This window comes from Schistocerca piceifrons, chromosome 1 (assembly GCF_021461385.2).
Source record: "Schistocerca piceifrons isolate TAMUIC-IGC-003096 chromosome 1, iqSchPice1.1, whole genome shotgun sequence".
NCBI classification, from domain to species: Eukaryota; Metazoa; Arthropoda; class Insecta; order Orthoptera; family Acrididae; genus Schistocerca; species Schistocerca piceifrons.
The window spans coordinates 91,283,559-91,310,425 of record NC_060138.1 but is presented as its reverse complement, the minus strand read 5'-3'; the positions used below and the strand labels follow the sequence as shown (position 1 = coordinate 91,310,425).

The following is a 26,867-nucleotide window of genomic DNA, read 5'->3' as shown; positions in this document are numbered from 1 at the left end:
CTGCTACATAAATAATAAGTCTTTGATGTAATTGCTTCAGAGAAATATGAAAGTAAGCCTATCAGAAAAGTAATGCGAGACATGTAGCACGGTCATGTCTTGGAGAATCTCTGACATCTAAGCCCATCACTTGCGCAGCGTCCCTTTGGCGCAGAGGATAGCGCGTTGGACTTCTAATCCTAAGGTCGTGGGTTCGATCCCCACAAGGGACGGGCAATTTTTAAAAATATGTGCCAATCCCGAGATGGGTATTGACATATGGGTAACCACAAGCGTCTTCAAAAGGTGAAAATTGTTGTGACCTCAGTTCTATGCTTAAATATGTTAACCTTACACATACAAGCAAAATTCTCGTAGATCTGTTATCCATGACGCTGTTATGTGTAAATGCTGTAGAAACGGAACCATATCTTTACGTGCCTGTTCACGCAAATTTTCTTTCAATACCTAATTTTTACCTACAGATTGAAATATAGCAATAGAACGCACATTTTGTACAGAAACAAATACAATGAAGAGTGAAATAATTTTGTATTACTTCATGAGTCAATGTATGTAATCCCAGTCATGATCTTTAATTCTACCAGCCCAAGCTGAGAGGGTTTCAGTTTTCTCGGCCACAAGTGAGAAAAGTAGACTGTTTCACAACAAGATATAGTACTATGGTTCCTTAACTGTTTCCATTAAACAATGCCACTCTGTATCTATAGATACGGCGGCAATATTCGCTTCAGCACAGGGGGCTTTTGCTGGAGACTGTCAGGAGGGGACTTGCTGGATGCATGAAGGGAGAAGACCAGACAGAGACGTCTGACGCTCCGCTAACGCTTGCAGAAAACTACATTAAGTATGATTCCCGCCTATAACTGACGGCGAGAGAGATGCATCATCTGTCCACGTCTCATCGAAACACACTGTCACCAAGCAATGGCTGACGCTTCGAGGACGGCACGAAATTGCCAGGGAGGTGATGCAGCTAACGTTCCTGGCAAATGTGCTAACAGGGCACACACGTCCATTGGAGTGTATACATATGATGGGGACCGGCTGTGACACAGCAGTCAACCAAAGTCAAAAAATGTGACTAATCATACAGTGCTTCCAGTGTGTCGTTTACCACTTTGTGAGTGGATGCTGTTCTAAAGAGCGTAATTCCCATTTATCTGTAAACAGCGCACGTGAGCGAATCTAATAGCAGCACTGTGTTACTACTATTGTACAGAGCAACTCTGTCAATACGCAGGTGTTTCAGTCAGTAAGGCCATGGTAAACAGAGCGATTCGGAGTGATGTATAGTGTCTGCTACATAAATAATAAGTCTTTGATGTAATTGCTTCAGAGAAATATGAAAGTAAGCCTATCAGAAAAGTAATGCGAGACATGTAGCACGGTCATGTCTTGGAGAATCTCTGACATCTAAGCCCATCACTTGCGCAGCGTCCCTTTGGCGCAGAGGATAGCGCGTTGGACTTCTAATCCTAAGGTCGTGGGTTCGATCCCCACAAGGGACGGGCAATTTTTAAAAATATGTGCCAATCCCGAGATGGGTATTGACATATGGGTAACCACAAGCGTCTTCAAAAGGTGAAAATTGTTGTGACCTCAGTTCTATGCTTAAATATGTTAACCTTACACATACAAGCAAAATTCTCGTAGATCTGTTATCCATGACGCTGTTATGTGTAAATGCTGTAGAAACGGAACCATATCTTTACGTGCCTGTTCACGCAAATTTTCTTTCAATACCTAATTTTTACCTACAGATTGAAATATAGCAATAGAACGCACATTTTGTACAGAAACAAATACAATGAAGAGTGAAATAATTTTGTATTACTTCACGAGTCAATGTATGTAATCCCAGTCATGATCTTTAATTCTACCAGCCCAAGCTGAGAGGGTTTCAGTTTTCTCGGCCACAAGTGAGAAAAGTAGACTGTTTCACAACAAGATATAGTACTATGGTTCCTTAACTGTTTCCATTAAACAATGCCACTCTGTATCTATAGATACGGCGGCAATATTCGCTTCAGCACAGGGGGCTTTTGCTGGAGACTGTCAGGAGGGGACTTGCTGGATGCATGAAGGGAGAAGACCAGACAGAGACGTCTGACGCTCCGCTAACGCTTGCAGAAAACTACATTAAGTATGATTCCCGCCTATAACTGACGGCGAGAGAGATGCATCATCTGTCCACGTCTCATCGAAACACACTGTCACCAAGCAATGGCTGACGCTTCGAGGACGGCACGAAATTGCCAGGGAGGTGATGCAGCCAACGTTCCTGGCAAATGTGCTAACAGGGCACACACGTCCATTGGAGTGTATACATATGATGGGGACCGGCTGTGACACAGCAGTGAACCAAAGTCAAAAAATGTGACTAATCATACAGTGCTTCCAGTGTGTCGTTTACCACTTTGTGAGTGGATGCTGTTCTAAAGAGCGTAATTCCCATTTATCTGTAAACAGCGCACGTGAGCGAATCTAATAGCAGCACTGTGTTACTACTATTGTACAGAGCAACTCTGTCAATACGCAGGTGTTTCAATCAGTAGGGCCATGGTAAACAGAGCGATTCGGAGTGATGTATAGTGTCTGCTACATAAATAATAAGTCTTTGATGTAATTGCTTCAGAGAAATATGAAAGTAAGCCTATCAGAAAAGTAACGCGAGACATGTAGCACGGGTCATGTCTTGGAGAATCTCTTACATCTGAGCCCATCACTTGCGCAGCGTCCCTTTGGCGCAGAGGATAGCGCGTTGGACTTCTAATCCAAAGGTCGTGGGTTCGATCCCCACAAGGGACGGGCAATTTTTAAAAATATGTGCCAATCACGAGATGGGTATTGACATATGGGTAACCACAAGCGTCTTCATAAGGTGAAAATTGTTGTGACCTCAGTTCTATGCTTAAATATGTTAACCTTACACATACAAGCAAAATTCTCGTAGATCTGTTATCCATGACGCTGTTATGTGTAAATGCTGTAGAAACGGAACCATATCTTCACGTGCCTGTTCACGCAAATTTTCTTTCAATACCCAATTTTTACCTACAGATAGAAATATAGCAATAGAACGCACATTTTGTACAGAAACAAATACAATGAAGAGTGAAATAATTTTGTATTACTTCACGAGTCAATGTATGTAATCCCAGTCATGATCTTTAATTCTTCCAGCCCAAGCTGAGAGGGTTTCAGTTTTCTCGGCCACAAGTGAGAAAAGTAGACTGTTTCACAACAAGATATAGTACTATGGTTCCTTAACTGTTCCCATTAAACAATGGCACTCTGTATCTATAGAGACGGCGGCAATATTCGCTTCAGCACAGGGGGCTTTTGCTGGAGACTGTCAGGAGGGGACTTGCTGGATACATGAAGGGAGAAGACCAGACAGAGACGTCTGACGCTCCGCTGACGCTTGCAGAAAACTACATTAAGTATGATTCCCGCCTATAACTGACGGCGAGAGAGATGCATCATCTGTCCACGTCTCATCGAAACACACTGTCACCAAGCAATGGCTGACGCTTCGAGGACGGCACGAAATTGCCAGGGAGGTGATGCAGCTAACGTTCCTGGCAAATGTGCTAACAGGGCGCACACGTCCATTGGAGTGTATACATATGATGGGGACCGGCTGTGACACAGCAGTCAACCAAAGTCAAAAAATGTGACTAATCATACAGTGCTTCCAGTGTGTCGTTTACCACTTTGTGAGTGGATGCTGTTCTAAAGAGCGTAATTCCCATTTATCTGTAAACAGCGCACGTGAGCGAATCTAATAGCAGCACTGTGTTACTACTATTGTACAGAGCAACCCTGTCAATACGCAGGTGTTTCAATCAGTAGGGCCATGGTAAACAGAGCGATTCGGAGTGATGTATAGTGTCTGCTACATAAATAATAAGTCTTTGATGTAATTGCTTCAGAGAAATATGAAAGTAAGCCTATCAGAAAAGTAACGCGAGACATGTAGCACGGGTCATGTCTTGGAGAATCTCTTACTTCTGAGCCCATCATTTGCACAGCGTCCCTTTGGCGCAGAGGATAGCGCGTTGGACTTCTAATCCAAAGGTCGTGGGTTCGATCCCCACAAAGGACGGGCAATTTTTAAAAATATGTGCCAATCACGAGATGGGTATTGACATATGGGTAACCACAAGCGTCTTCATAAGGTGAAAATTGTTGTGACCTCAGTTCTATGCTTAAATATGTTAACCTTACACATACAAGCAAAATTCTCGTAGATCTGTTATCCATGACGCTGTTATGTGTAAATGCTGTAGAAACGGAACCATATCTTCACGTGCCTGTTCACGCAAATTTTCTTTCAATACCCAATTTTTACCTACAGATAGAAATATAGCAATAGAACGCACATTTTGTACAGAAACAAATACAATGAAGAGTGAAATAATTTTGTATTACTTCACGAGTCAATGTATGTAATCCCAGTCATGATCTTTAATTCTTCCAGCCCAAGCTGAGAGGGTTTCAGTTTTCTCGGCCACAAGTGAGAAAAGTAGACTGTTTCACAACAAGATATAGTACTATGGTTCCTTAACTGTTCCCATTAAACAATGGCACTCTGTATCTATAGAGACGGCGGCAATATTCGCTTCAGCACAGGGGGCTTTTGCTGGAGACTGTCAGGAGGGGACTTGCTGGATACATGAAGGGAGAAGACCAGACAGAGACGTCTGACGCTCCGCTGACGCTTGCAGAAAACTACATTAAGTATGATTCCCGCCTATAACTGACGGCGAGAGAGATGCATCATCTGTCCACGTCTCATCGAAACACACTGTCACCAAGCAATGGCTGACGCTTCGAGGACGGCACGAAATTGCCAGGGAGGTGATGCAGCTAACGTTCCTGGCAAATGTGCTAACAGGGCGCACACGTCCATTGGAGTGTATACATATGATGGGGACCGGCTGTGACACAGCAGTCAACCAAAGTCAAAAAATGTGACTAATCATACAGTGCTTCCAGTGTGTCGTTTACCACTTTGTGAGTGGATGCTGTTCTAAAGAGCGTAATTCCCATTTATCTGTAAACAGCGCACGTGAGCGAATCTAATAGCAGCACTGTGTTACTACTATTGTACAGAGCAACCCTGTCAATACGCAGGTGTTTCAATCAGTAGGGCCATGGTAAACAGAGCGATTCGGAGTGATGTATAGTGTCTGCTACATAAATAATAAGTCTTTGATGTAATTGCTTCAGAGAAATATGAAAGTAAGCCTATCAGAAAAGTAACGCGAGACATGTAGCACGGGTCATGTCTTGGAGAATCTCTTACTTCTGAGCCCATCATTTGCACAGCGTCCCTTTGGCGCAGAGGATAGCGCGTTGGACTTCTAATCCAAAGGTCGTGGGTTCGATCCCCACAAAGGACGGGCAATTTTTAAAAATATGTGCCAATCACGAGATGGGTATTGACATATGGGTAACCACAAGCGTCTTCAAAAGGTGAAAATTGTTGTGACCACAGTTCTATGCTTAAATATGTTAACCTTACACATACAAGCAAAATTCTCGTAGATCTGTTATCCATGACGCTGTTATGTGTAAATGCTGTAGAAACGGAACCATATCTTCACGTGCCTGTTCACGCAAATTTTCTTTCAATACCCAATTTTTACCTACAGATTGAAATATAGCAATAGAACGCACATTTTGTACAGAAACAAATACAATGAAGAGTGAAATAATTTTGTATTACTTCACGAGTCAATGTATGTAATCCCAGTCATGATCTTTAATTCTTCCAGCCCAAGCTGAGAGGGTTTCAGTTTTCTCGGCCACAAGTGAGAAAAGTAGACTGTTTCACAACAAGATATAGTACTATGGTTCCTTAACTGTTCCCATTAAACAATGGCACTCTGTATCTATAGAGACGGCGGCAATATTCGCTTCAGCACAGGGGGCTTTTGCTGGAGACTGTCAGGAGGGGACTTGCTGGATACATGAAGGGAGAAGACCAGACAGAGACGTCTGACGCTCCGCTAACGCTTGCAGAAAACTACATTAAGTATGATTCCCGCCTATAACTGACGGCGAGAGAGATGCATCATCTGTCCACGTCTCATCGAAACACACTGTCACCAAGCAATGGCTGACGCTTCGAGGACGGCACGAAATTGCCAGGGAGGTGATGCAGCTAACGTTCCTGGCAAATGTGCTAACAGGGCACACACGTCCATTGGAGTGTATACATATGATGGGGACCGGCTGTGACACAGCAGTCAACCAAAGTCAAAAAATGTGACTAATCATACAGTGCTTCCAGTGTGTCGTTTACCACTTTGTGAGTGGATGCTGTTCTAAAGAGCGTAATTCCCATTTATCTGTAAACAGCGCACGTGAGCGAATCTAATAGCAGCACTGTGTTACTACTATTGTACAGAGCAACTCTGTCAATACGCAGGAGTTTCAATCAGTAGGGCCATGGTAAACAGAGCGATTCGGAGTGATGTATAGTGTCTGCTACATAAATAATAAGTCTTTGATGTAATTGCTTCAGAGAAATATGAAAGTAAGCCTATCAGAAAAGTAACGCGAGGCATGTAGCACGGGTCATGTCTTGGAGAATCTCTTACATCTGAGCCCAACACTTGCGCAGCGTCCCTTTGGCGCAGAGGATAGCGCGTTGGGCTTCTAATCCAAAGGTCGTGGGTTCGATCCCCACAAGGGACGGGCAATTTTTAAAAATACGTGCCAATCACGAGATGGGTATTGACATATGGGTAACCACAAGCGTCTTCAAAAGGTGAAAATTGTTGTGACCTCAGTTCTATGCATAAATATGTTAACCTTACATATACAAGCAAAATTCTCGTAGATCTGTTATCCATGACGCTGTTATGTGTAAATGCTGTAGAAACGGAACCATATCTTCACGTGCCTGTTCACGCAAATTTTCTTTCAATACCCAATTCTTACCTACAGATAGAAATATAGCAATAGAACGCACATTTTGTACAGAAACAAATATACAGTTCCGTTTCAGCCGCGCTCGCGAGTGGCCGCTGTTAACTGTTGCGCTGTACTTCAGTGTTTACATCGCTGTACTTGTGCTTCGCCGAGTGCCGTCCGTCCGTTAATCTCCGTGTTCGTTCCTGTTCCTTGCGATCTGATCGCTCTTTCTGGTCTTGCTGCTGCTACTTGGAATTTCGGTTGTTTAACCGAAATTGCTTCGCTGGATTAACCATGGCTACAAACCTCAGGAAGAATACTCTGGTATTTGCTTTTGACAAAGAATCCCGTCCTGTTCAGCCGACATCCCTGGAAATAGATGACTGGATTACGCAGGTAACTGGTCTAAATTCTGAAACCGTTCATACCTGGCAACTGGATCAGGAAAAATACTGTGTTTTTGTCAAGTTAATCAGTGCTTCGACTGTTGATAAAGTGTTACGAAAGTGGGGCTACGAAGTAGATTTTGTGCATAGAAATGGTTATAAAAGTAAGGTTTCCATCTATAGAGCGGACATTCATTACAAAACCGTTCGTGTCTTGAATCTCCCCATTGAAATTGAAAATGATAAGATTAAGGAAGCTCTTTTAAACTACGGAGACGTTAAATCAATTGCAAATGAAAGATGGTCGCCTCGCTTTAAACTGCAGTGTTTTAACGGGGTCCGCTGTGTAGAGATGGACGCTAAGACGAATATTCCGTCTCACATAACTGTTTGTGGGTATAAGGCACAAATTGTTTATACAGGTCAGGAAGCTACATGTCATATATGTAACGAAACCGGCCACTTCAGACAGGAATGTCCGCGGCGAACTGTTGTGCTCAAAAGTAATTTGATACAGCGTCAGAAGCTTACCTTAAATGATCTGTTACCAAAGAATAGCCCGGAACAACTGGTTGAGGATGTTAACGCAGCGGGACAAGCTGATGTCTCCCTTCACGATAACAGTCAATTTCCCCTGTTAACAACAAAAGGAAACCCCGTTGCCACTGTTCGTGAAACTGAAATGCAACCGAAAAAACGACCTCTGGAGATAACTGATAGTTGTTCAGAGGACGAGCTGTCTTGTCCCACTCCCTCACTTCGCAAGCAAAAACAGTGCGATGAGAAGGCAGAGGAACCCGAAGGCAAAATGCGAATGGAAACTAATGAACAGAAAGATAATACACATACGGTACCAGAAAATGAAAGGGGTGTAAGCAGCATTAATTTGCAAGAAACAACAGGTGCAGTAACCGATTGCAAAGATCAGAATCTATCTGTTAATAACCAAATTCAGGGAGAGGATGCAAAACTGCAGTCTCCATTTGTTTCCCTCGATCAGAAAGTGAGTGAAATTAATAAAGAACGAGGAAGTGGTGGCCAAACTGAAATCACGGTCAACACCTCAGGGCAGGCGCCGGCAACCGAAATTGCTAAAGCGTCTGCTGCTGCTCCAGATAAGCCACGAAGTAAAATACCGACGCAACCAAATGAGAATATAGCTCGTAACCAAGGGAAAGGAAAATCCAGTAGGGGCGACCCAAGCCCAAAGAATGTTCAGTCCGAAACGGTCGTACACGAATCACTGGAGGAAAAATCAGAAAGTTTACCAGGACATCAGTCTGCTTGCGGTACAAGAGAAAACATCAGAAGTAGAAGAAAACGGGACAGTAACTAATAAACTGATTGAAGTGTTATTCCATGCTCAGCCTTCCGAGAAAACTGTTACAGCTTAACTGAACCCTGAACCACAGTAAACTAAATTAGTTCAACAAAACAACTACATAGTGACAGCACAATGACGCAATCTTATTCTGTCACCACTATAAACATAAATAAAATCACGACCTGTTTGAAATTATCGGCCCTTAAGGAATTTTTGTACGAATCTGCGACTGATATTGCCCTGTTACAAGAAGTTCTAATTTCGGATTTGGTAATTCCCGGTTTTGTCAGTTACATAAATGTGTCTCCCGAAACAAGTGTTGGAACAGCTATTTTGGTAAGGGAAGGGATTACAGTAAGCGAGGTGGAACGACTGGAATCCGGAAGGGGAATAGGACTAAATATCTATGATGTGACTATCATCAACTTGTACGCCCCTTCAGGAAGTTCTCATCGAGCTGACAGGGCACGTTTCTTCAAAGATGACTTGATATACTTGTTAAGGAAATCACCAAGACAGTTATTACTTGGAGGTGATTTTAATTGTGATTTAAATCGAAAAGATCAGTTACCTAATTTTAATTTCTCAAGTGAACTAAAACAATTAGTTACTGGTTTAGAATTAAAGGATATATGGGAAATCAAATACCCCTCCATTGTTGAGTTCACTTATGTCACGGCAACATCACGTAGCAGGATTGATAGACTATATATTTCTAAAAATCTTGTAACTTCCGTGACAAAAGTAGAAACCATTCCTACGTACTTTTCAGACCATTCAAGTGTCTTAGCTTGCATAAATCTAACAAGACAGCCGGTTCGCCGGTTCAAGAATCAGTGGAATTTGAACACTTCCTTGTTAGTTAATCATGATTTAGAAGATCTGATTAAAGAAACATGGGCAATATGCCTGCGAGCCCGTAGTAGATATGCCACTGCTATTGACTGGTGGGTTAAAATGGCAAAGCCAAAGTTGAGGAAAGTTCTTATTCAATACAGTGCCCAGAGCGCAAGGGAAATGAAATGCACTATAGAGTATTACTATTCCGTTTTGAGAGATCTATATGATCAAGTCTCAGCAGGTTCCTCACTTCGGATAGCAGACATAAAAAAAGTCAAAGCCAAGTTACTTAATATCAAGAGAAGTCAAATGGAAGGGTTGAAAATAAAATCGAAGGCAAAGTCGGTGTCAGCAGATGAAACTACTTCCCTATATCATTTAGTGAAGCATACGAAAAACGGGAGAAGGACTTTTATTGAAGAAATTCGAACAAAACACGGCACGATTCTCAGAACCCAGCAGGATATCATGAACGAGATTTATCGCTATTATTGCGAGCTATATTCTGTACATCAAAGTAGTGATGCTTCCTTGGAAGAATTCCTTGACATCCTAGCCCCACAGCTGACAGAAGATGACAACGAAAATTTTCTCGAGGTTGTCAGTGAAGAAGACGTGTATGAGACTCTGTGCGCCTCGCCACCAAAAAAATCCCCAGGACCGGATGGTCTGCCAGCAGAATTTTACGTCCGTTACTGGCCAATAGTAGGTGCGAAAATCACGGACATTGTAAATGAGGTTATTCAGGGTAAAATGATTCCGGCTGAGTTTAAGGAGAGTAAAATTGTTCTGGTGCCAAAAAATAATGGAAACAAAGATTTAAATAACTTTCGTCCAATTTCATTGCTGAATTCTGATTATAAATTAATAGCTAGAATAATAAACAAGAGAATTTCATGCCTTGCAGATAAAATTATTAGTCAACATCAGAACTGTGCGCAAGGCAGAACCATTTTTCAAAATCTAGCGGAATTCAGGGATATCATTGCAATAACTTCTGTAACAAACATAAAGTGTGCTTTATTGTTTTTAGATTTTTATAAGGCGTTCGATGTAGTAAACCATGAATACCTTCTACAGACATTGAAGAAAATAGGTTTCAACGATAGGGTTATACAGTTGATTAAGAACATAGCAACTGGAATAAATGCTAAAATAGCGGTGAATTGTCAACAATCCAGGCCGATGCAAATACAACGAGGTGTTCCTCAAGGAAGTCCTCTGTCCATGTCGCTCTTCGCAATTTCGCTGGAACCTTTCCTCCGACATGTCCACGCTACATTAAAAGGCTTAACATTATCAGGAAACAAAACAGTTATAAGAGCCTATGCTGACGATATAGGGGTAATTATAAGGAATAATGACGAGGTAACCACGCTAGCAACAGTGATTGATTCGTACTGTAGAGCATCTGGAGCCAATGCAAACGGAAAAAAAAGTAAGATGTTAAATATCAGAGGTTTTGATAATATCAACGTCGAGTGGGCAAAATTAGTCCGACAACATAAAACACTTGGGATCACCCTGACAGCATGCCCTATGAAAATGACGGCTTTAAATTGGAAAGTTGCAGCAGATAAAGTGCAAGGAGCCATTGTAGAGAACTTAACTCGATATATGAACCAAGTTCAAAGAACACAGTACATCAACTCATGCATCCTTGCTAAGGCTTATTATACTGCCCAGCTGTTTCCAATACCGAGAATGATAGCGAGGAGAATAATGTCCAAAATCACAAAATTTTTGTGGAGAGGTGAAGTGTTCAGAGTACCTGCTAAAGTAGCCACTTTAGATCCTAAAAATGGTGGACTAGGATTAACTGATATAACGGATAAAGCCTCTGCTCTTTTTATCAAAAGGCAAGTTAATTTAATAAGAGACTCGCGAGAAAGCATAACCAGCCTACTTTTCGAGATCATTAAACCTCCAAGCCTGCTTCCCCCGATTGACGTGCAGAATATCAACAGTCGCTTACAGCACGTGAGGATTTTCTATGTTGAGTTTAGTTATGTCAGTGTCGAACTCAGGCAGTCCCGACACTTAACATCGAGAGCCATAATGCAGGAACGAAAGAAAAGCTAAGGAAGAAACAAAATAGAACGACAGTTTCCAAACATTGAGTGGACTGAGATTTGGAAAAACATTAGTTCTAATGTGCTCACGTCTAATATAAAAACGTCATGGTACAAGACAGTTAACAACATAGTTAGCACCAATGAAAGACTGCACGCAATTGGACTCTGTGAAACAAATTTATGTCAACAATGCCATCTAGTTGACACAGTAGTTCATCGATATACTTGCAGTGGTCACATGAATAGTTGGAAGTGGATCCGGGAGCAAATAGCTCTGATTACAAGAACATCCCCTGAGTATATATCGCTGTCATTGATAAACAGGCCTGAAGCACGCTATTTCCCAGAAGCAAAAAATAACGCTGTGTACTGGTTGCTGGGAAATTTTGTTAACTACGTCCTTAACAAATTAGGATCCGATAGCATCATAGAGTTCAAGGTACACATGCTGTGTGAGTTCCACAAAATTAGAAGCTATTCGAATCACAAGAAAAATTTCGGTAATATGCTAAAAATTGTATTTGAAAGAATGGGCATTGGTTAATATAAAAAAGAAGACTGTGTTGACAGTGATGTATTGTAGTTACCTTAAGAATACTATTTAAGATTTTACAGTATATTTATGATGTGTGCTTTCTGTACTTCAGAGAGTAGTTTTTTGAAATTTATAAGCTAATGTACAGAACTTATGTGACATTGAGATTGTGTGTCTAATAGTGCCAAACACAAATCAAGAAAGGTGCATTATTGGATTATACTAGAAATTTGGAAATAGACAGTTTTTATAGAAATCTCCTTATCGATTGGTTAAAACCATAAGATTCTATCCGATAAATGTAATATTCAATGGCTGGCACATTGCCCTTTTCATTTTTGCAGTGAACGACTGATTATATAAATCTGATCACTTCAAATACTTAGATTCAATTAATGTCCAGTAAGTGTAGTTGGAAGGCTAGTCAACTTTATTATATATCTCCTTTCCGCCATTCTGAAGTATTTATGCTTAATTTAATTCTTTCAGGTGATTTAGTCAGTACCACAATCTTCTGTTGTCTTTCCTTAATGTCAGCGCAATTGAAATGATCAAACCGCTTTGTTCAAATAACTTCATGTATGAATAACTTAGTATGTATTTGCAATGTGTAACATTGTATTTTTTTTAATAAAGGTTTTATATATAAAAAAAAAAAATTGGCGCAGGGGATACCGCGTTGGACTTCTAATCCAAAGGTCGTGGGTTCGATCCCCACAAGGGACGGGCAATTTTTAAAAATATGTGCCAATCACGAGATGGGTATTGACATATGGGTAACCACAAGCGTCTTCAAAAGGTGAAAATTGTTGTGACCTCAGTTCTATGCTTAAATATGTTAACCTTACACATACAAGCAAAATTCTCGTAGATCTGTTATCCATGACGCTGTTATGTGTAAATGCTGTAGAAACAGAACCATATCTTCACGTGCCTGTTCACGCAAATTTTCTTTCAATACCCAATTTTTACCTACAGATAGAAATATAGCAATAGAACGCACATTTTGTACAGAAACAAATACAATGAAGAGTGAAATAATTTTGTATTACTTCACGAATCAATGTATGTAATCCCAGTCATCATCTTTAATTCTTCCAGCCCAAGCTGAGAGGGTTTCAGTTTCCTCGGCCACATGTGAGAAAAGTAGACTGTTTCACAACAAGATATAGTACTATGGTTCCTCAACTGTTCCCATTAAACAATGGCACTCTGTATCTATAGAGACGGCGGCAATATTCGCTTCAGCACAGGGGGCTTTTGCTGGAGACTGTCAGGAGGGGACTTGCTGGATACATGAAAGGAGAAGACCAGACAGAGACGTCTGACGCTCCGCTGACGCTTGCAGAAAACTACCTTAAGTATGATTCCCGCCTATAACTGACGGCGAGAGAGATGCATCATCTGTCCACGTCTCATCGAAACACACTGTCACCAAGCAATGGCTGACGCTTCGAGGACGGCACGAAATTGCCAGGGAGGTGATGCAGCTAACGTTCCTGGCAAATGTGCTAACAGGGCACACACGTCCATTGGAGTGTATACATATGATGGGGACCGGCTGTGACACAGCAGTCAACCAAAGTCAAAAAATGTGACTAATCATACAGTGCTTCCAGTGTGTCGTTTACCACTTTGTGAGTGGATGCTGTTCTAAAGAGCGTAATTCCCATTTATCTGTAAACAGCGCACGTGAGCGAATCTAATAGCAGCACTGTGTTACTACTATTGTACAGAGCAACTCTGTCAATACGCAGGTGTTTCAATCAGTAGGGCCATGGTAAACAGAGCGATTCGGAGTGATGTATAGTGTCTGCTACATAAATAATAAGTCTTTGATGTAATTGCTTCAGAGAAATATGAAAGTAAGCCTATCAGAAAAGTAACGCGAGACATGTAGCACGGGTCATGTCTTGGAGAATCTCTTACATCTGAGCCCATCACCTGCGCAGCGTCACTTTGGCGCAGAGGATAGCGCGTTGGGCTTCTAATCCAAAGGTCGTGGGTTCGATCCCCACAAGGGACGGGCAATTTTTAAAAATATGTGCCAATCACGAGATGGGTATTGACATATGGGTAACCACAAGCGTCTTCAAAAGGTGAAAATTGTTGTGACCTCAGTTCTATGCTTAAATATGTTAACCTTACACATACAAGCAAAATTCTCGTAGATCTGTTATCCATGACGCTGTTATGTGTAAATGCTGTAGAAACGGAACCATATCTTCACGTGCCTGTTCACGCAAATTTTCTTTCAATACTCAATTTTTACCTACAGATAGAAATATAGCAATAGAACGCACATTTTGTGCAGAAACAAATACAATGAAGAGTGAAATAATTTTGTATTACTTCACGAGTCAATGTATGTAATCCCAGTCATGATCTTTAATTCTTGCAGCCCAAGCTGAGAGGGTTTCAGTTTTCTCGGCCACAAGTGAGAAAAGTAGACTGTTTCACAACAAGATATAGTACTATGGTTCCTTAACTGTTCCCATTAAACAATGGCACTCTGTATCTCTTGAAACGGCGGCAATATTCGCTTCAGCACAGGGGGCTTTTGCTGGAGACTGTCAGGAGTGGGCTTGCTGGATACATGAAGAGAGAAGACCAGAGAGTGACGTCTGACGCTCCGCTGACGCTTGCAGAAAACTACATTAAGTATGATTCCCGCCTATAACTGACGGCGAGAGAGATGCATCATCTGTCCACGTCTCATCGAAACACACTGTCACCAAGCAATGGCTGACGCTTCGAGGACGCCATGACATTGCCAGGGAGGTGATGCAGCTAACGTTCCTGGCAAATGTGCTAACAGGGCACACACGTCTGTTGGAGTGTATACATATGATGGGGACCGGCTGTGACACAGCAGTCAACCAAAGTCAAAAAATGTGACTAATCATACAGTGCTTCCGGTGTGTCGTTTACCACTTTGTCAGTGGATGCTGTTCTAAAGAGCGTAATTCCCATTTATCTGTAAACAGCGCACGTGAGCGAATCTAATAGCAGCACTGTGTTACTACTATTGTACAGAGCAACTCTGTCAATACGCAGGTGTTTCAATCAGTAGGGCCATGGTAAACAGAGCGATTCGGAGTGATGTATAGTGTCTGCTACATAAATAATAAGTCTTTGATGTAATTGCTTCAGAGAAATATGAAAGTAAGCCTATCAGAAAAGTAACAAAGTGACATGTAGCACGGGTCATGTCTTGGAGAATCTCTTACATCTGAGCCCATCACTTGCGCAGCGTCCCTTTGGCGCAGAGGATAGCGCGTTGGACTTCTAATCCAAAGGTCGTGGGTTCGATCCCCACAAGGGATGGGCAATTTCTAAAAATATGTGCCAATCACGAGATGGGTATTGACATATGGGTAACCACAAGCGTCTTCAAAAGGTGAAAATTGTTGTGACCTCAGTTCTATGCTTAAATATGTTAACCTTACACATACAAGCAAAATTCTCGTAGATCTGTTATCCATGACGCTGTTATGTGTAAATGCTGTAGAAACGGAACCATATCTTCACGTGCCTGTTCACGCAAATTTTCTTTCAATACCCAATTTTTGCCTACAGATAGACATATAGCAATAGAACGCACATTTTGTACAGAAACAAATACAATGAAGAGTGAAATAATTTTGTATTACTTCACGAGTCAATGTATGTAATTCCAGTCATGATCTTTAATTCTTCCAGCCCAAGCTGAGAGGGTTTCAGTTTTCTCGGCCACAAGTGAGAAAAGTAGACTTTTTCACAACAAGATATAGTACTATGGTTCCTTAACTGTTCCCATTAAACAATGGCACTCTGTATCTATAGAAACGGCGGCAATATTCGCTTCAGCACAGGGGGCTTTTGCTGGAGACTGTCAGGAGGGGACTTGCTGGATACATGAAGGGAGAAGACCAGACAGAGACGTCTGACGCTCCGCTGACGCTTGCAGAAAACTACATTAAGTATGATTCCCGCCTATAACTGACGGCGAGAGAGATGCATCATCTGTCCACGTCTCATCGAAACACACTGTCACCAAGCAATGGCTGACGCTTCGAGGACGCCATGACATTGCCAGGGAGGTGATGCAGCTAACGTTCCTGGCAAATGTGCTAACAGGGCACACACGTCTGTTGGAGTGTATACATATGATGGGGACCGGCTGTGACACAGCAGTCAACCAAAGTCAAAAAATGTGACTAATCATACAGTGCTTCCGGTGTGTCGTTTACCACTTTGTCAGTGGATGCTGTTCTAAAGAGCGTAATTCCCATTTATCTGTAAACAGCGCACGTGAGCGAATCTAATAGCAGCACTGTGTTACTACTATTGTACAGAGCAACTCTGTCAATACGCAGGTGTTTCAATCAGTAGGGCCATGGTAAACAGAGCGATTCGGAGTGATGTATAGTGTCTGCTACATAAATAATAAGTCTTTGATGTAATTGCTTCAGAGAAATATGAAAGTAAGCCTATCAGAAAAGTAACAAAGTGACATGTAGCACGGGTCATGTCTTGGAGAATCTCTTACATCTGAGCCCATCACTTGCGCAGCGTCCCTTTGGCGCAGAGGATAGCGCGTTGGACTTCTAATCCAAAGGTCGTGGGTTCGATCCCCACAAGGGATGGGCAATTTCTAAAAATATGTGCCAATCACGAGATGGGTATTGACATATGGGTAACCACAAGCGTCTTCAAAAGGTGAAAATTGTTGTGACCTCAGTTCTATGCTTAAATATGTTAACCTTACACATACAAGCAAAATTCTCGTAGATCTGTTATCCATGACGCTGTTATGTGTAAATGCTGTAGAAACGGAACCATATCTTCACGTGCCTGTTCACGCAAATTTTCTTTCAATACCCAATTTTTGCCTACAGATAGACATATAGCAATAGAACGCACATTTTGTACAGAAACAAATACAATGAAGAGTGAAATAATTTTGTATTACTTCACGAGTCAATGTATGTAATTCCAGTCATGATCTTTAATTCTTCCAGCCCAAGCTGAGAGGGTTTCAGTTTTCTCGGCCACAAGTGAGAAAAGTAGACTTTTTCACAACAAGATATAGTACTATGGTTCCTTAACTGTTCCCATTAAACAATGGCACTCTGTATCTATAGAAACGGCGGCAATATTCGCTTCAGCACAGGGGGCTTTTGCTGGAGACTGTCAGGAGGGGACTTGCTGGATACATGAAGGGAGAAGACCAGACAGAGACGTCTGACGCTCCGCTGACGCTGGCAGAAAACTACATTAAGTATGATTCCCGCCTATAACTGACGGCGAGAGAGATGCATCATCTGTCCACGTCTCATCGAAACATACTGTCACCAAGCAATGGCTGACGCTTCGAGGACAGCACGAAATTGACAGGGAGGTGATGCAGCTAACGTTCCTGGCATATGAGCTAACAGGGCACACACGTCCATTGGAGTGTATACATATGATGGGGACCGGCTGTGACACAGCAGTCAACCAAAGTCAAAAAATGTGACTAATCATACAGTGCTTCCAGTGTGTCGTTTACCACTTTGTGAGTGGATGTTGTTCTAAAGAGCGTAATTCCCATTTATCTGTAAACAGCGCACGTGAGCGAATCTAATAGCAGCACTGTGTTACTACTATTGTACAGAGCAACTCTGTCAATACGCAGGTGTTTCAATCAGTAGGGCCATGGTAAACAGAGCGATTCGGAGTGATGTATAGTGTCTGCTACATAAATAATAAGTCTTTGATGTAATTGCTTCAGAGAAATATGAAAGTAAGCCTATCAGAAAAGTAACGCGAGACATGTAGCACGGGTCATGTCTTGGAGAATCTCTTACATCTGAGCCCATCACTTGCGCAGCGTCCCTTTGGCGCAGAGGATAGCGCGTTGGACTTCTAATCCAAAGGTCGTGGGTTCGATCCCCACAAGGGACAGGCAATTTTTAAAAATATGTGCCAATCACGAGATGGGTATTGACATATGGGTAACCACAAGCGTCTTCAAAAGGTGAAAATTGTTGTGACCTCAGTTCTATGCTTAAATATGTTAACCTTACACATACAAGCAAAATTCTCGTAGATCTGTTATCCATGACGCTGTTATGTGTAAATGCTGTAGAAACGGAACCATATCTTCACGTGCCTGTTCACGCAAATTTTCTTTCAATACCTAATTTTTACCTACAGATAGAAATATAGCAATAGAACGCACATTTTGTACAGAAACAAATACAATGAAGAGTGAAATAATTTTGTATTACTTCACGAGTCAATGTATGTAATCCCAGTCATGATCTTTAATTCTTCCAGCCCAAGCTGAGAGGGTTTCAGTTTTCTCGGCCACAAGTGAGAAAAGTAGACTGTTTCACAACAAGATATAGTACTATGGTTCCTTAACTGTTCCCATTAAACAATGGCACTCTGTATCTATAGAGACGGCGGCAATATTCGCTTCAGCACAGGGGGCTTTTGCTGGAGACTGTCAGGAGGGGACTTGCTGGATACATGAAGGGAGAAGACCAGACAGAGACGTCTGACGCTCCGCTGACGCTTGCAGAAAACTACATTAAGTATGATTCCCGCCTATAACTGACGGCGAGAGAGATGCATCATCTGTCCACGTCTCATCGAAACACACTGTCACCAAGCAATGGCTGACGCTTCAAGGACGGCACGAAATTGCCAGGGAGGTGATGCAGCTAACGTTCCTGCCAAATGTGCTAACAGGGCACACACGTCCATTGGAGTGTATACATATGATGGGGACCGGCTGTGACACAGCAGTCAACCAAAGTCAAAAAATGTGACTAATCATACAGTGCTTCCAGTGTGTCGTTTACCACTTTGTGAGTGGATGCTGTTCTAAAGAGCGTAATTCCCATTTATCTGTAAACGGCGCACGTGAGCGAATCTAATAGCAGCACTGTGTTACTACTATTGTACAGAGCAACTCTGTCAATACGCAGGTGTTTCAATCAGTAGGGCCATGGTAAACAGAGCGATTCGGAGTGATGTATAGTGTCTGCTACATAAATAATAATTCTTTGATGTAATTGCTTCAGACAAATATGAAAGTAAGCCTATCAGAAAAGTAACGCGAGACATGTAGCACGGGTCATGTCTTGGAGAATCTCTTACATCTGAGCCCATCACTTGCGCAGCGTCCCTTTGGCGCAGAGGATAGCGCGTTGGACTTCTAATCCAAAGGTTGTGGGTTCGATCCCCACAAGGGACGGGCAATTTTTAAAAATATGTGCCAATCACGAGATGGGTATTGACATATGGGTAACCACAAGCGTCGTCAAAAGGTGAAAATTGTTGTGACCTCAGTTCTCTGCTTAAATATGTTAACCTTACACATACAAGCAAAATACTCGTAGATCTGTTATCCATGACGCTGTTATGTGTAAATGCTGTAGAAACGGAACCATATCTTCACGTGCCTGTTCACGCAAATTTTTTTTCAATAAACAAGTTTTACCTACAGATAGAAATATAGCAATAGAACGCACATTTTGTACAGAAACAAATACAATGAAGAGTGAAATAATTTTGTATTACTTCACGAGTCAATGTATGTAATCCCAGTCATGATCTTTAATTCTTCCAGCCCAAGCTGAGAGGGTTTCATTTTTCTCGGCCACATGTGAGAAAAGTAGACTGTTTCACAACAAGATATAGTACTATGGTTCCTTAACTGTTCCCATTAAACAATGGCACTCTGTATCTATAGAGACGGCGGCAATATTCGCTTCAGCACAGGGGGCTTTTGCTGGAGACTGTCAGGAGGGGACTTGCTGGATACATCAAGGGAGACGACCAGACAGAGACGTCTGACGCTCCGCTGACGCTTGCAGAAAACTACATTAAGTATGATTCCCGCCTATAACTGACGGCGAGAGAGATGCATCATCTGTCCACGTCTCATCGAAACACACTGTCACCAAGCAATGGCTGACGCTTCGAGGACTGCACGAAATTGCCAGGGAGGTGATGCAGCTAACGTTCCTGGCAAATGTGCTAACAGGGCACACACGTCCATTGGAGTGTATACATATGATGGGGACCGGCTGTGACACAGCAGTCAACCAAAGTCAAAAAATGTGACTAATCATACAGTGCTTCCAGTGTGTCGTTTACCACTTTGTGAGTGGATGCTGTTCTAAAGAGCGTAATTCCCATTTATCTGTAAACAGCGCACGTGAGCGAATCTAATAGCAGCACTGTGTTACTACTATTGTACAGAGCAACTCTGTCAATACGCAGGTGTTTCAATCAGTAGGACCATGGTAAACAGAGCGATTCGGAGTGATGTATAGTGTCTGCTACATAAATAATAAGTCTTTGATGTAATTGCTTCAGAGAAATATGAAAGTAAGCCTATCAGAAAAGTAACGCGAGACATGTAGCACGGGTCATGCCTTGGAGAATCTCTTACATCTGAGCCCATCACTTGCGCAGCGTCCCTTTGGCGCAGAGGATAGCGCGTTGGACTTCTAATCCAAAGCTCGTGGGCTCGATCCCCACAAGGGAGAGGCAATTTTTAAAAATATCTGCCAATCACGAGATGGGTATTGACATATGGGTAACCACAAGCGTTTTCAAAAGGTGAAAATTGTTGTGACCTCAGTTCTATGCTTCAATATGTTAACCTTACACATACAAGCAAAATTCTCGTAGATCTGTTATCCATGACGCTGTTATGTGTAAATGCTGTAGAAACGGAACCATATCTTCACGTGCCTGTTCACGCAAATTATCTTTCAATACCCACGTTTTACCTACAGATAGAAATATAGCAATAGTACGCACATTTTGTACAGAAACAAATACAATGAAGAGTGAAGTAATTTTGTATTACTTCACGAGTCAATGTATGTAATCCCAGTCGTGATCTTTAATTCTTCCAGCCCAAGCTGAGAGGGTTTCAGTTTTCTCGGCCACAAGTGAGAAAAGTAGACTGTTTCACAACAAGATATAGTACTATGGTTCCTTAACTGTTCCCATTAAACAATGGCACTCTGTATCTATAGAGACGGCGGCAAAATTCGCTTCAGCACAGGGGGCTTTTGCTGGAGACTGTCAGGAGGGGACTTGCTGGATACATGAAGGGAGAAGACCAGACAGAGACGTCTGACGCTCCGCTGACGCTGGCAGAAAACTACATTAAGTATGATTCCCGCCTATAACTGACGGCGAGAGAGATGCATCATCTGTCCACGTCTCATCGAAACATACTGTCACCAAGCAATGGCTGACGCTTCGAGGACAGCACGAAATTGACAGGGAGGTGATGCAGCTAACGTTCCTGGCATATGAGCTAACAGGGCACACACGTCCATTGGAGTGTATACATATGATGGGGACCGGCTGTGACACAGCAGTCAACCAAAGTCAAAAAATGTGACTAATCATACAGTGCTTCCAGTGTGTCGTTTACCACTTTGTGAGTGGATGCTGTTCTACAGAGCGTAATTCCCATTTATCTGTAAACAGCGCACCTGAGCGAATCTAATAGCAGCACTGTGTTACTACTATTGTACAGAGCAACTCTGTCAATACGCAGGTGTTTCAATCAGTAGGGCCATGGTAAACAGAGCGATTCGGAGTGATGTATAGTGTCTGCTACATAAATAATAAGTCTTTGATGTAATTGCTTCAGAGAAATATGAAAGTAAGCCTACCAGAAAAGTAACGCGAGACATGTAGCACGGGTCATGTCTTGGAGAATCTCTTACATCTGAGCCCATCACTTGCGCAGCGTCCCTTTGGCGCAGAGGATAGCGCGTTGGACTTCTAATCCAAAGGTCGTGGGTTCGATCCCCACAAGGGATGGGCAATTTTTAAAAATATGTGCCAATCACGAGATGGGTATTGACATATGGGTAACCACAAGCGTCTTCAAAAGGTGAAAATTGTTGTGACCTCAGTTCTATGCTTAAATATGTTAACCTTACACATACAAGCAAAATTCTCGTAGATCTGTTATCCCTGACGCTGTTATGTGTAAATGCTGTAGAAACGGAACCATATCTTCACGTGCCTGTTCACGCAAATTTTCTTTCAATACCCAATTTTTACCTACAGATAGAAATATAGCAATAGAACGCACATTTTGTACAGAAACAAATACAATGAAGAGTGAAATAATTTTGTATTACTTCACGAGTCAATGTATGTAATCCCAGTCATGATCTTTAAATCTTCCAGCCCAAGCTGAGAGGGTTTCAGTTTTCTCGGCCACAAGTGAGAAAAGTAGACTGTTTCACAACAAGATATAGTACTATGGTTCCTTAACTGTTCCCATTAAACAATGGCACTCTGTATCTATAGAGACGGCGGCAATATTCGCTTCAGCACAGGGGGCTTTTGCTGGAGACTGTCAGGAGGGGACTTGCTGGATACATGAAGGGAGAAGACCAGACAGAGACGTCTGACGCTCCGCTGACGCTTGCAGAAAACTACATTAAGTATGATTCCCGCCTATAACTGACGGCGAGAGAGATGCATCATCTGTCCACGTCTCATCGAAACACACTGTCACCAAGCAATGGCTGACGCTTCGAGGACGGCACGAAATTGCCAGGGAGGTGACACAGCTAACTTTCCTGGCAAATGTGCTAACAGGGCACACACGTCCATTGGAGTGTATACATATGATGGGGACCGGCTGTGACACAGCAGTGAACCAAAGTCAAAAAATGTGACTAATCATACAGTGCTTCCAGTGTGTCGTTTACCACTTTGTGAGTGGATGCTGTTCTAAAGAGCGTAATTCCCATTTATCTGTAAACAGCGCACGTGAGCGAATCTAATAGCAGCACTGTGTTACTACTATTGTACAGAGCAACTCTGTCAATACGCAGGTGTTTCAATCAGTAGGGCCATAGTAAACAGAGCGATTCGGAGTGATGTATAGTGTCTGCTACATAAATAATAAGTCTTTGATGTAATTGCTTCAGAGAAATATGAAAGTAAGCCTACCAGAAAAGTAACGCGAGACATGTAGCACGGGTCATGTCTTGGAGAATCTCTTACATCTGAGCCCATCACTTGCGCAGCGTCCCTTTGGCGCAGAGGATAGCGCGTTGGACTTCTAATCCAAAGGTCGTGGGTTCGATCCCCACAAGGGATGGGCAATTTTTAAAAATATGTGCCAATCACGAGATGGGTATTGACATATGGGTAACCACAAGCGTCTTCAAAAGGTGAAAATTGTTGTGACCTCAGTTCTATGCTTAAATATGTTAACCTTACACATACAAGCAAAATTCTCGTAGATCTGTTATCCCTGACGCTGTTATGTGTAAATGCTGTAAAAACGGAACCATATCTTCACGTGCCTGTTCACGCAAATTTTCTTTCAATACCCAATTTTTACCTACAGATAGAAATATAGCAATAGAACGCACATTTTGTACAGAAACAAATACAATGAAGAGTGAAATAATTTTGTATTACTTCACGAGTCAATGTATGTAATCCCAGTCATGATCTTTAATTCTTCCAGCCCAAGCTGAGAGGGTTTCAGTTTTCTCGGCCACAAGTGAGAAAAGTAGACTGTTTCACAACAAGATATAGTACTATGGTTCCTTAACTGTTCCCATTAAACAATGGCACTCTGTATCTATAGAGACGGCGGCAATATTCGCTTCAGCACAGGGGGCTTTTGCTGGAGACTGTCAGGAGGGGACTTGCTGGATACATGAAGGGAGAAGACCAGACAGAGACGTCTGACGCTCCGCTGACGCTTGCACAAAACTACATTAAGTATGATTCCCGCCTATAACTGACGGCGAGAGAGATGCATCATCTGTCCACGTCTCATCGAAACACACTGTCACCAAGCAATGGCTGACGCTTCGAGGACGGCACGAAATTGCCAGGGAGGTGATGCAGCTAACGTTCCTGGCAAATGTGCTAACAGGGCACACACGTCCATTGGAGTGTATACATATGATGGGGACCGGCTGTGACACAGCAGTCAACCAAAGTCAAAAAATGTGATTAATCATACAGTGCTTCCAGTGTGTCGTTTACCACTTTGTGAGTGGATGCTGTTCTAAAGAGCGTAATTCCCATTTATCTGTAAACAGCGCACGTGAGCGAATCTAATAGCAGCACTGTGTTACTACTATTGTACAGAGCAACTCTGTCAATACGCAGGTGTTTCAATCAGTAGGGCCATGGTAAACAGAGCGATTCGGAGTGATGTATAGTGTCTGCTACATAAATAATAAGTCTTTGATGTAATTGCTTCAGAGAAATATGAAAGTAAGCCTATCAGAAAAGTAACGCGAGACATGTAGCACGGGTATGTCTTGGAGAATCTCTTACATCTGAGCCCATCACTTGCGCAGCGTCCCTTTGGCGCAGAGGATAGCGCGTTGGAATTCTAATCCAGAGGTTGTGGGTTCGATCCCCACAAGGGATGGGCAATTTTTAAAAATATGTGCCAATCACGAGATGGGTATTGACATATGGGTAACCACAAGCGTCTTCAAAAGGTGAAAATTGTTGTGACCTCAGTTCTATGCTTAAATATGTTAACCTTACACATACAAGCAAAATTCTCGTAGACCTGTTATCCAGAACGCAGTTATGTGTAAATGCTGTAGAAACGGAACCATATCTTCACGTGCCTGTTCACGTAAATTTTCTTTCAATACCCAATTTTTACCTACAGATAGAAATATAGCAATAGAACGCACATTTTGTACAGAAACAAATACAATGAAGAGTGAAATAATTTTGTATTACTTCACGAGTCAATGTATGTAATCCCAGTCATGATCTTTAATTCTTCCAGCCCAAGCTGAGAGGGTTTCAGTTTTCTCGGCCACAAGTGATGATGATGATGAGCGTTTGGCGTCATTGGCCAGGAGGCCCCTCGCGGGGCAGGTCCGGCCGCCATATCGCAGGTCTTATTACATTCGGCGCCACATTGGGCGACCTGCACGCCGGATGGGGATGAAATGATGATGAACACAACACAACACCCAGTCCCTGAGCGGAGAAAATCTCCGACCCAGCCGAAAATCGAACCCGGGCCCAGAGGAAGGCAATCCGTCACGCTGACCACTCAGCTACTGGGGCGGACTCGGCCACAAGTGAGAAAAGTAGACTGTTTCACAACAAGATATAGTACTATGGTTCCTTAACTGTTCCCATTAAACAATGGCACTCTATATCTATAGAGACGGCGGCAATATTCGCTTCAGCACAGGGGGCTTTTGCTGGAGACTGTCAGGAGGGGACTTGCTGGATACATGAAGGGAGAAGACCAGACAGAGACGTCTGACGCTCCGCTGACGCTTGCAGAAAACTACATTAAGTATGATTCCCGCCTATAACTGACGGCGAGAGAGATGCATCATCTGTCCACGTCTCATCGAAACACACTGTCACCAAGCAATGGCTGACGCTTCGAGGACGGCACGAAATTGCCAGGGAGGTGATGCAGCTAACGTTCCTGGCAAATGTGCTAACAGGACGCACACGTCCATTGGAGTGTATACATATGACGGGGACCGGCTGTGACACAGCAGTCAACCAAGGTCAAAAAATGTGACTAATCATACAGTGCTTCCAGTGTGTCGTTTACCACTTTGTGAGTGGATGCTGTTCTAAAGAGCGTAGTTCCCATTTATCTGTAAACAGCGCACGTGAGCGAATCTAATAGCAGCACTGTGTTACTACTATTGTACAGAGCAACTCTGTCAATATGCAGGTGTTTCAATCAGTAGGGCCATGGTAAACAGAGCGATTCGGAGTGATGTATAGTGTCTGCTACATAAATAATAAGTCTTTGATGTAATTGCTTCAGAGAAATATGAAAGTAAGCCTATCAGAAAAGTAACGCGAGACATGTAGCACGGGTCATGTCTTGGAGAATCTCTTACATCTGAGCCCATCACTTGCGCAGCGTCCCTTTGGCGCAGAGGATAGCGCGTTGGACTTCTAATCCAAAGGTCGTGGGTTCAATCCCCACAAGGGACGGGCAATTTTTAAAAATATGTGCCAATCACGAGATGGGTATTGACATATGGGTAACCACAAGCGTCTTCAAAAGGTGAAAATTGTTGTGACCTCAGTTCTATGCTTAAATATGTTAACCTTACACATACAAGCAAAATTCTCGTAGATCTGTTATCCATGACGCTGTTATGTGTAAATGCTGTAGAAACGGAACCATATCTTCACGTGCCTGTTCACGCAAATTATCTTTCAATACCCAAGTTTTACCTACAGATAGAAATACAGCAATAGAACGCACATTTTGTACAGAACCAAATACAATGAAGAGTGAAATAATTTTGTATTACTTCACGAGTCAATGTATGTAATCCCAGTCATGATCTTTAATTCTTCCAGCCCAAGCTGAGAGGGCTTCAGTTTTCTCTGCCACAAGTGAGAAAAGTAGACTGTTTCACAACAAGATATAGTACTATGGTTCCTTAACTGTTCCCATTAAACAATGGCACTCTGTATCTATACAGACGGCGGCAATATTCGCTTCAGCACAGGGGGCTTTTGCTGGAGACTGTCAGGAGGGGACTTGCTGGATACATGAAGGGAGAAAACCAGACAGAGACGTCTGACGCTCCGCTAACGCTTGCAGAAAACTACATTAAGTATGATTCCCGCCTATAACTGACGGCGAGAGAGATGCATCATCTGTCCACGTCTCATCGAAACACACTGTCACCAAGCAATGGCTGACGCTTCGAGGACGGCACCAAATTGCCAGGGAGGTGACGCAGCTAACGTTCCTGGCAAATGTG

General features: G+C 42.6%; 16 non-coding genes across 16 annotated transcripts; all 16 read left to right on the top strand.

Annotated features, from left to right (window-relative positions):
• Window positions 1–139: 139 nt before the first annotated feature.
• On the top strand, window positions 140–212 carry Trnar-ucu. Its single transcript has one exon. It is a non-coding gene; the product is annotated as a tRNA-Arg (tRNA).
• Window positions 213–1,438: 1,226 nt separating this feature from the next.
• Window positions 1,439–1,511, top strand: Trnar-ucu. Its single transcript has one exon. It is a non-coding gene; the product is annotated as a tRNA-Arg (tRNA).
• A 1,227-nt stretch (window positions 1,512–2,738) lies between these two features.
• Trnar-ucu lies at window positions 2,739–2,811 on the top strand. The gene has a single exon. It is a non-coding gene; the product is annotated as a tRNA-Arg (tRNA).
• A 1,227-nt stretch (window positions 2,812–4,038) lies between these two features.
• Trnar-ucu lies at window positions 4,039–4,111 on the top strand. The gene has a single exon. It is a non-coding gene; the product is annotated as a tRNA-Arg (tRNA).
• Window positions 4,112–5,338: 1,227 nt separating this feature from the next.
• On the top strand, window positions 5,339–5,411 carry Trnar-ucu. Its single transcript has one exon. It is a non-coding gene; the product is annotated as a tRNA-Arg (tRNA).
• Window positions 5,412–6,638: 1,227 nt separating this feature from the next.
• Window positions 6,639–6,711, top strand: Trnar-ucu. The gene has a single exon. It is a non-coding gene; the product is annotated as a tRNA-Arg (tRNA).
• Window positions 6,712–14,043: 7,332 nt separating this feature from the next.
• On the top strand, window positions 14,044–14,116 carry Trnar-ucu. The gene has a single exon. It is a non-coding gene; the product is annotated as a tRNA-Arg (tRNA).
• A 1,228-nt stretch (window positions 14,117–15,344) lies between these two features.
• Window positions 15,345–15,417, top strand: Trnar-ucu. The gene has a single exon. It is a non-coding gene; the product is annotated as a tRNA-Arg (tRNA).
• A 1,228-nt stretch (window positions 15,418–16,645) lies between these two features.
• Window positions 16,646–16,718, top strand: Trnar-ucu. Its single transcript has one exon. It is a non-coding gene; the product is annotated as a tRNA-Arg (tRNA).
• Window positions 16,719–17,945: 1,227 nt separating this feature from the next.
• Window positions 17,946–18,018, top strand: Trnar-ucu. Its single transcript has one exon. It is a non-coding gene; the product is annotated as a tRNA-Arg (tRNA).
• A 1,227-nt stretch (window positions 18,019–19,245) lies between these two features.
• Trnar-ucu lies at window positions 19,246–19,318 on the top strand. Its single transcript has one exon. It is a non-coding gene; the product is annotated as a tRNA-Arg (tRNA).
• A 1,227-nt stretch (window positions 19,319–20,545) lies between these two features.
• On the top strand, window positions 20,546–20,618 carry Trnar-ucu. The gene has a single exon. It is a non-coding gene; the product is annotated as a tRNA-Arg (tRNA).
• Window positions 20,619–21,845: 1,227 nt separating this feature from the next.
• Trnar-ucu lies at window positions 21,846–21,918 on the top strand. The gene has a single exon. It is a non-coding gene; the product is annotated as a tRNA-Arg (tRNA).
• A 1,227-nt stretch (window positions 21,919–23,145) lies between these two features.
• Window positions 23,146–23,218, top strand: Trnar-ucu. Its single transcript has one exon. It is a non-coding gene; the product is annotated as a tRNA-Arg (tRNA).
• A 1,226-nt stretch (window positions 23,219–24,444) lies between these two features.
• Window positions 24,445–24,517, top strand: Trnar-ucu. Its single transcript has one exon. It is a non-coding gene; the product is annotated as a tRNA-Arg (tRNA).
• Window positions 24,518–26,009: 1,492 nt separating this feature from the next.
• Window positions 26,010–26,082, top strand: Trnar-ucu. The gene has a single exon. It is a non-coding gene; the product is annotated as a tRNA-Arg (tRNA).
• Window positions 26,083–26,867: the final 785 nt, after the last annotated feature.